General features: G+C 41.1%; 1 non-coding gene across 1 annotated transcript; it reads right to left on the reverse strand.

Annotated features, from left to right (window-relative positions):
- Nucleotides 1–638: 638 nt before the first annotated feature.
- On the reverse strand, nucleotides 639–745 carry LOC120076968. Its single transcript, XR_005481712.1, has one exon. It is a non-coding gene; the product is annotated as a small nucleolar RNA R71 (small nucleolar RNA).
- Nucleotides 746–7,037: the final 6,292 nt, after the last annotated feature.

The raw sequence follows: 7,037 nt of genomic DNA on the forward strand, positions 1-7,037 counted from the left end.
CTTCATAAAAATAAAGCATCAAGTTTTTGGCACCGTTGCCGGGGACTTCGGCAAAATAGTTGTTAATGGTAATTGTTGTGAATTCTTTGCAGAACTCTCAATCTCTGGCGAACTACGACCCGAAGATTGAGAGAACATTTCGAAGGAGACTATGAGACCGCCAATAGAAACCATAATCCGACAAAGAAGAGATGGCGGAGCAGCCTGGAAATGAAGCACCAAACAACAACAATGTCATGGCAAATCCAATTTTGTTGGCAAACGATCGCAATAGGCCCATTAGGGACTATGCATCGCCAAACCTCTATGAATTCTCTCCGGGAATCATGAGGTCTGCCTTAGACGGAAGTAGATTTGAAATGAAACCGGTGATGTTGCAGATGATCCAGGCTGCAGGTCAATTCGGAGAAAGGCGTGGCGAGGATCCGCACGCCCACCTCCGAAGTTTTATTGAAATCTGTAATACTTTTGTGTTCCTGAACATCTCTGCTGAAGAAGTTCGATTAACGTTATTCCCATTTTCTCTTTGTGATCAGGCTAGGAGATGGGCTTATTCGCTCAAACTAGGAGAGATTACTTCTTGGGAACAGGTGGTGGAGAAGTTTATGAAGAAGTATTTTCCACCTACCGAGAACGCAAGACGAAGAAAGCTTATTACTAATTTTGAACAAGACATGGATGAATCGCTCAGCGATGCTTGGGTGAGGTTTAAAAGGTTGGTCCAAGATTGTCCGCATAATGGGCTACCAGATTGCCTGCAAATGGAAATTTTCTATCACGGTTTGAATCCTGCTTCACAGACCACTCCCAAGGTGGCAGCAGTGGGTGGTCTGCTTGACAAAACTTATGATGAGGCGAAGAATATCCTGGACCGCATCTCTAAGAATCATGAATACTAGAGGGAAAGTGACCAGAGATTAAGCCTCAAAGATTCTAATGCAAATAACGGTGCTATTATTTCATTGCAAAACCAAATGACCGCAATGATGAATTTGATTCAGGAATGGCGATCAGCAGCCCAACACCGCAAGGTGGGCAGATTAATGCAATAAGTCAAAACACCGCAAGGTGTGCAACTTACGATGATGGGCATGCGATGGAAGATTGCCCGCAAAATCCACAGTCTGTATATTTTGTAAAGAATAACCCCTTTTCAAACTCTTACAACCCCGGGTGGAAAAACCACCCCAATTTTGCTTGGAAGAATCAACAACAAAACTTTCAATCTGTGGCGCAAAAAGAAAGGCCACCGAGATTCTTTCAACGCAGTAATGATCAATGGAGCAACCAAGGAAGTAGCTCACAACAACCACCGCAATCTTCTTCTCTAGAAAGCCTATTGAAGCAATATATAGAGAAAAATGAAACAGTGCTTCAAAGTCAGGCTACGTCCATCTGCAACCTTGAATTACAAATGGGCCAGATTGCGAATGAGCTCAAAAGTAGACCACAAAGGGTGCTGCCAAGTTCAACTGAGCTTCCACGCAACCTAGGGGGATCAGTAAAGGAGCAATGTCAGGTTGTGACATTGCGCAGTGGAAAGATTGTGGAAGGAGAAAAGAAGGAACAGAACAAATCAACTTCCTTCGCAGTCGAGCTTGAGATTGTGACAACGCAAGAAGAAGAAAAAGAAAATGAAGCAGTAGAACCTGAGGTTGCGTCAACCTCAAAGTCAAATGAAACGGGAACCGTGAAAGTTCAGTTACCACCCTTCCCTCAGAGTCTAAGGAAAAAGAAAAATGAACAGGTACAGTACCAACGCTTCCTGTCTATGTTAAAACAATTACATGTTAATATTCCTTTCAATGAAGAGATTGAGAAAATGCCTGTCTATTCAAAGTTTCTGAAGGACATGGTAACTAAGAAGGGAGGCACTGGAAAATTTGCCACGGTGGCACCAAAGCAAAGTTCCAAATCTATTATCCCACCAAAGATGAGCGATCCTGGGAGCTTCACTATTCCTTACTCCATAGGAGGACTCTATATTGGGCAAGCTCTGTGTGACTTGGGGGCCAGCATAAATTTGATGCCGCTGTCAATCTTTTGACAATTAAATATGGGGCAACTTATGCCCACATCTGTGACTCTCCAATTGGTTGACAGATCTCTAGTTCATCCAAAATGAAAGGTGAAAGACGTGTTGATCACGATTGATAAATTTATTTTGCCAGATGACTTCATCATCCTAGATTATGAGGCCGACAAGGATGTGCCCATCATTTTAGGGCGACTTTTTCTATCAACGGATCGTGCTCAAATTGATGTGCACAAGGGAGAAATCACTTTGAGCATAAACGGACATAAGCTCAAGTTTAATATAATTTGTGCCATGAAATTTCCTGATGAGGAAGACGTGCAAAAATCTGAAGATGTCCTAAATTTGATTGAAGAAGAAAAGTCTGATGAAGAGTATGAAGAAGAGGATGCCAACACATCCGTAGCTGCCTGCAATGCGATCATAGTAAAAACAAACAAAGAAGAAGAATCGATCGCAACGCAAGAAGAAGAGCCGAAGGAAGAAAGAAAAATAATGCAACCTTCTCTCATGGAACCACCAACACTTGAATTGAAAACCCTACCAACACATTTGAAGTACATATTTTTGGGGAAAAATGAGAAGCTGCCAGTGATAATTTCCTCTACACTCAACACAGATCAAGAGAATGCGTTGATAAGCATTCTCAAGAAGCATGTGCGAACAATCGGTTGGACGTTCGTTGACATTAGAGGAATTATCCCCGCGTACTGCATGCACCACATTCGTCTTGAAGACGACCACAAAGCAACCATTGAAAATCAACGTAGACTTAACCCTGCGATGAAGAAGGTAGTAAAAAAGGAGATTATCAAGTGGCTCGATACGGGCATTATCTATCCCATTGCAGATAGCACGTGGGTCAACCCCGTGCAATGTGTGCCGAAGAAGGGCGGAACGAAGGTAGTCCCAATGAGAATAATGAATTAATATCGCAAAGAACCATCACTGGATGGTGTATATGTATGGACTACCGTAAATTGAATGTAGCCACAAAGAAAGATCACTTCCCTTTGCCATTCATCGATCAAATGCTGGACAGATTAGCAGGGAATGATTTTTACTGCTTCTTGGATGGATATGCCGGTACAATCAAATCATGATAGCTCTTGAAGACCAAGACAAGACCACATTCACTTGCCCATACGGGACATTTGCTTTTCGTCACATGCCGTTTGGCCTCTGCAATGCGCCAAGCACGTTCCAAAGGTGCATGATGGTGATCTTTTCAAATTATCTTGAGGACTCAGTAGAAATATTTATGGATGACTTCTCCGTTTATGGGAACACGTATGAAGTCTGCCTAGCCAATTTGGAGAAAATTTTGAAAAGATGTGAAGACACGAACCTGGTGCTCAACTGGGAAAAATGTCACTTCATTGTGAAAGAGGGTATAGTGTTGGGACACAAGGTCTCCCGAGAAGGGTTGGAGGTGGACAAAGCAAAGATCGGCACAATTGAAAAACTTCCACCTCTAACCAACGTGAAGAATTTGTGAAGCTTCTTGGGGCACGCTGAATTCTATAGACGATTCGTCAAGGACTTTTATAAAATAGCACAACCATTGAGTGCGTTGTTAGAGGCGGATAGAAAATTTGAATTTGACAACAATTGCCTCAACGTATTCCGATTTTTAAAAGACGCGCTGATTACCGCACCCATTTTGATTGTGTTGGATTGGACACTACCGTTCGAAATCATGTGTGATGCAAGCGGGTATGCGATGGGAGCCGCACTAGCGCAAAAGAAGAAAACTATTTTGCACCCCATCGCATATGCGAGTAAAACTCTAAATCCTGTTCAAATTAATTATACCACCACTGAAAAAGAGCTCTTGGTTGTGATTTTTGCGTTGGAAAAATTCCAGGAATATCTATTGGGAACTAAGGTACTCATTCACACTGTTCACTCGAAAATCAAATATTTGATGACAAAGAAGGACGCAAAGCCGAGACTGATCAAATGAGTTCTCCTCCTTCAAGAATTTGTTATCGAGATAATTGATCGTAAGGGGACAGAGAATCAAGTTGTGGATCACTTGTCCAGACTAGAAAATCCCAAGGTTGACCGCAATGAATCTGAAGTGAGTGCCGTGTTTTCGAACGAGCAGCTATTCCACATAGAAGAATTGCCCTGGTATGCGGACATCGTTAATTATTTGGTTTGTGAACAATTTCCTGAAGATTACACATACCATCAACAGAAGAAGCTCAAGCATGAATGCAAACATTATTATTGGGATGAGACGAATCTATATAAAAGAGGTGCAGACCAAATCATTCGATTATACGTACCAAATGCTGCTCAACAACGCATATTGTCACAGTGCCACAATTCGCCATATGGAGGGCACTTTGGAGGACAACGTACTACAGCCAAAGTTTTACAAAGTGGATTCTTCTGGCCTTCATTATTTAAGGATATTGCTGACTACACGATGAAATGTGATTGGTGTCAACGCACTGGCAACATTTCATGGAAGAACGCAATGCCAATGAACACCATCTTGGAGCTGGAATTGTTTCATGTCTGGGGGATTGATTTCATGGGACCATTCCCTCCTTCACATGGCAAGCATTATATCTTATTGGCCGTTGATTACGTTTCTAAGTGGGTAGAGGCAATTGCATGCGCCGCAAGTGATGNTTCCCTCCTTCACATGGCAAGCATTATATCTTATTGGCCGTTGATTACGTTTCTAAGTGGGTAGAGGCAATTGCATGCGCCGCAAGTGATGCGGCGGTAGTCTCCCAGTTCCTCAAAACGAATATTTTCACTCGTTTTGGCACTCCCCGTGCCATCATAAGTGATGAAGGATCACACTTTGTAAATCACAATATCAAGGAATTGCTGCGCAAGTATAATATCCTCCATAAGGTGGCCACCGCATACCATTTGCAAACAAATGGTCAGGCCGAAGTGTCCAATAGAGAAATCAAGTTGATACTCGAGAGGGTAGTAAAGCCTTCACAGAAAGATTAGGCAATGAAGCTTGATGATGCGTTGTGAGTATACCGGAGCGCATTTAAAACACCAATAGGTATGTCTCCCTATGCGTTGGTATTTGACAAGGCATGTCATTTGCCTCTGGAGCTAGAGTATAAAACATTGTGGGCTATCAAGAAACTGAATTTTGATTTGAAGGAAACTGTAGTTGGTCGAGCTGGAAGAATGGAGGGTCAATGCATATGAGAATGCGAAGATTTATAAAAATCATACCAAGCGATGGCATGATAAACGCATATGCGCTAGGAACCTCCAAATCGGGCAGAAGGTCTTACTCTTCAATTCAAGATTGCGGCTCTTCCCAGGAAAATTAAAATCACGCTGGTCCGGTCCCTTCATCATCAAAGAAGTATTTCCACATGGTGTGGTGGAACTGATCATCGAGGACGGATAAAGGCATATTACGGAGGAGATTTGCAACCAGAAACAGTCTCTGCAAAGTTGAAAAATCCGGAGTATCCCTTACTCAACTCTTGAACATTTAACTTTTCGTCATTTTACTATTATCAGTATTTCACTTATTTCACTAAAAAAAAAAACTTGTTGTTTTGTTTTAAAATCCTTTGACCATCTCTTTGTCCGTTTACAAGAATTAAGGCATAGGATTGCGAAGAAGAAAATGACCTCATTTCATCACCGCAATCCACAGAAGCAAAGATCGCCGCAAGGATGGATGCCTCAATACTCAATACGGGCGACAGCGAAAAATTTGGGGTGTACTCTTCTTTATCTTTATTTCAAATTTTGCATTATCACATTGAATTTTACGTTTCAAAGTTTTATCACTGCATCCTCCTTGATTACCACAATCATATAACAAGTAGATAACTTTAGTAGTTTACCACACGTTGTTCTTTGCCAAGTATGATTTCAATGATGAAAAATATGCTTCTATCTCTTTTGTATATACTAGAGTCAACGTAAATCTTAAGATAGCACCTCATGAAATATTTCTAGAAGTTAGGGGTTTGCTAACTTTCTTTCAAACTTCCTTTACAACGCATTCTATGACCATCGCATATCTTATTTTAATTCCTTTTGGCAATGAGGACATTGCCATATTTTAAATTTGAGGGTGGGGTATTTTTTTCCAACCTTGCTACGGAAAAAAAAAGAGAGAGAATAACAACTCCACTGTCAACGCAATGGGATATCTATGTTGATAAGAGTTAAGTTGTGAAAGACACTTACCCGTAGTTGGATGTCCGCATGACACACGTGGTGGCAAGCCAAAATGAAAGTAAGTCACCAGGATCAACGCATAAATAAAGGACCGCAACTCCATTGCCAAATCGGCATGAGTTTAGTCTGAGAAAGTGTGCATTGGTCGTAGTTGGATGTCCGCATGACACACGTGGGCGCAAGCCAAAATGAAGGCAAGGCACTCGGATCAGCGCAAGGTCAGAAAAAAATAGCAATGAAGAAAATTGTTGTGCAAGGATAAATCATTTGACACCCCGGTGGAAAATTTTCTTTTTGAAATAAATCATGCGATGTTCTGGAATTCAGTAAAATCCTTTTGAAAGTTGAATTTGCAATCCCTAAGTCCTAGAAATATTTTAGGAAGAGATTTGAATAAGACTTAAGGAAATTCTGGCATATAAGATTTGAACGAAGTATCCTTGAGAAATTTAGGGAAAGAAATTTGCAGTTAACTTGCTAAAGGAATCTTTAGCTTATGCTTGAGGATAAACATTGTTTAAATTTGGGGGCGTGATAACGGTAGTGCTAAGTTCTTAAACAATGTTGGATTGCGTTGATGAAATATGTTAAATTGTGTCCATTAAGCATAAATTCTATAATATTGCGGTCGCATGCGACCAACGCATTAGAGCAGTTGATCTTTATATTTTTGTGCAGAATATGCATTAACGCAATGCAAAGATTGCAATCACAGGAATACAGTCGATAACGGTCACAAAGTACATTCATCTTTATCAGTGACAATTATTCGGTGCATCAGTCAGGAATTAAAGCCGTCCCATTTGTACAACCG

This window comes from Benincasa hispida, chromosome 4 (genome assembly GCF_009727055.1).
Source record: "Benincasa hispida cultivar B227 chromosome 4, ASM972705v1, whole genome shotgun sequence".
Taxonomy (NCBI): domain Eukaryota; kingdom Viridiplantae; phylum Streptophyta; class Magnoliopsida; order Cucurbitales; family Cucurbitaceae; genus Benincasa; species Benincasa hispida.